Here is a 2,500-nt window from a genome sequence, read left to right on the forward strand (position 1 = left end):
TGTGTGTGTGTGTGTGTAGCCACGTCTCAGTTTGTTTGCCAGGCTGTTCTCCGATAGACTGAGTGTCTTAGCATTGAGTCAGTCATGTGACGTTTGCTTGTTAGCCTGTCTTAGCATTGAGTGCTGTGATGTAGATGGGGTGCTAGCCTGTCTTAGCATTGAGTGCTGTGATGTAGATGGGGTGTTAGCCTGTCTTAGCATTGAGTGCTTTGATGCAGATGGGGTGTTAGCCTGTCTTAGCATTGAGTGCTGTGATGTAGATGGGGTGTTAGCCTGTCTTAGCATTGAGTGCTGTGATGTAGATGGGGTGCTAGCCTGTCTTAGCATTGAGTGCTGTGATGTAGATGGGGTGTTAGCCTGTCTTAGCATTGAGTGCTTTGATGTAGATGGGGTGTTAGCCTGTCTTAGCATTGAGTGCTGTGATGTAGATGGGGTGTTAGCCTGTCTTAGCATTGCTTCAGCCACTGCTATATGGATGTGATGTTAGCTTGCTAGCCTGTTAGCCAGCTTTGCCTGTGTGATGTGATGTGATTGGGGTAGCACGCTGCACACACACACACACACACACACACACACACACACACACACGCAAGACGAGAGGGCATCTCAGGACGTCAGCACGCGGCGTGTTTGACTAAAACACCTCCCTACGCCGCCTCATGTGCCACCCCCTGCCTGTGACATCATCTCCTCCTGCTGGAGTCGCCTGTGTGTGTCGAGTCCTCGGGAGCTGTGGTGTGTGTGTGTGTGTGTGTGCGTGTGTCGAGTCCTCGGGAGCTGTGGTGTGTGTGTGTGTCGAGTCCTCGGGAGCTGTGGTGTGTGTGTGTGTGTGTCGAGTCTTTGGGAGCTGTGGTGTGTGTGTGTGTGTGTGTCGAGTCCTCGGGAGCTGTGGTGTGTGTGTGTGTGTCGAGTCTTTGGGAGCTGTGGTGTGTGTGTGTGTGTGTGTGTCGAGTCCTCGGGAGCTGTGGTGTGTGTGTGTGTGTGTCGAGTCCTCGGGAGCTGTGGTGTGTGTGTGTGTGTATCGAGTCCTCAGGAGCTGTGGTGTGTGTGTGTGTGTGTGTGTGTGTGTGTGGAGTCCTCGGGAGCTGTGGTGTGTGTGTGTGTGTGTGTGTGCGTGTCGAGTCTTCGGGAGCTGTGGTGTGTGTGTGTGTGTGTGTCGAGTCCTCGGGAGCTGTGGTGTGTGTGTGTGTGTGTCGAGTCCTCGGGAGCTGTGGTGTGTGTGTGTGTGTGTCGAGTCTTTGGGAGCTGTGGTGTGTGTGTGTGTGTGTGTGTGTCGAGTCTTCGGGAGCTGTGGTGTGTGTGTGTGTGTGTGTGTGTGTGTCGAGTCCTTGGGAGCTGTGGTGTGTGTGTGTGTGTGTGTGCGTGTCGAGTCCTCGGGAGCTGTGGTGTGTGTGTGTGTGTGTGTGTGTCGAGTCCTTGGGAGTTTTGGTGAAATGGGATGCAGATTCAAATGTCACGGCGACGATAAAAAAGCGTTGTGGTTTTCTGCTCCATTTCCTTAGTGGGCTTGATCAGCGCTTGTGCCGTGTGTGTGTTGGGGCTCGTGCTGTGTGTGTTTTCAGTGTGTGTGTGTGTGCGCTGTGTGTCTTCAGTGTGTGTGTGCTGTGTGTCTTCAGTGTGTGTGTGTGCTGTGTGTCTTCAGTGTGTGTGTGTGTGCTGTGTGTCTTCAGTGTGTGTGTGTGTGTGCTGTGTGTCTTCAGTGTGTGTGTGTGCGCTGTGTGTCTTCAGTGTGTGTGTGTGTGCTGTGTGTCTTCAGTGTGTGTGTGTGTGTGCTGTGTGTCTTCAGTGTGTGTGTGCTGTGTGTCTTCAGTGTGTGTGTTTTCAGTGTGTGTGTGTGCGCTGTGTGTCTTCAGTGTGTGTGTGTGTGCTGTGTGTGTCTTCAGTGTGTGTGTGTGCTGTGTGTCTTCAGTGTGTGTGTGCTGTGTGTGTCTTCAGTGTGTGTGTGTGCTGTGTGTCTTCAGTGTGTGTGTGTGCAGTGTGTCTTCAGTGTGTGTGTGCTGTGTGTCTTCAGTGTGTGTGTGTGTGTGTGTGTGTGTGTGTGTGTGCTGTGTGTCTTCAGTGTGTGTGCTGTGTGTCTTCAGTGTGTGTGTGCTGTGTGTGTCTTCAGTGTGTGTGTGTGTGTGTGTGTGTGTGTGTGTGTGTGTGTGTGTGTGTGTGTGTGTGTGTGTGTGTGTGTGTGTGTGTGTGTGTGTGCTGTGTTGGGTCTGGGGAGGGAGAGCGGCACACGCTGGCCAGCTGATGTCATGACTGAAATGGCCGGTCTGGGTCTCTGTGTGTGTGTGTGTGTGTGTGTGTGTGTGTGTGTGTGTGTGTGTGTGTGTGTGTGTGTGTGTGTGTAAGGTCTGGGTCTGTGTATTGTGTGTAGACTGAGTAGTTTGGGATGTAGACTACAGGCCTAAGCAGTGTGTGTTAAGGTGCCCAGTGTGTGTTGAGAAGTTTGTGTGTAGATGTGTGTGATCAGTGTGTGATCAGTGTGTGTGTGTGTGTGTGTGTGTGTGTG

The 2,500-nt window shown here is 52.4% G+C and overlaps 1 protein-coding gene across 1 annotated transcript in view; it reads left to right on the plus strand.

Moving 5' to 3' along the window:
• Positions 1-2,500, plus strand: part of ncam1b (neural cell adhesion molecule 1b) — a gene marked incomplete at both ends in the record, with an annotated part of 70,615 nt that overhangs the window by 899 nt on the left and 67,216 nt on the right. The window lies entirely within an intron of this gene.

The sequence above is a fragment of the Sprattus sprattus genome, assembly GCF_963457725.1.
Source record: "Sprattus sprattus genome assembly, chromosome: 17".
Classification (NCBI taxonomy): domain Eukaryota; kingdom Metazoa; phylum Chordata; class Actinopteri; order Clupeiformes; family Clupeidae; genus Sprattus; species Sprattus sprattus.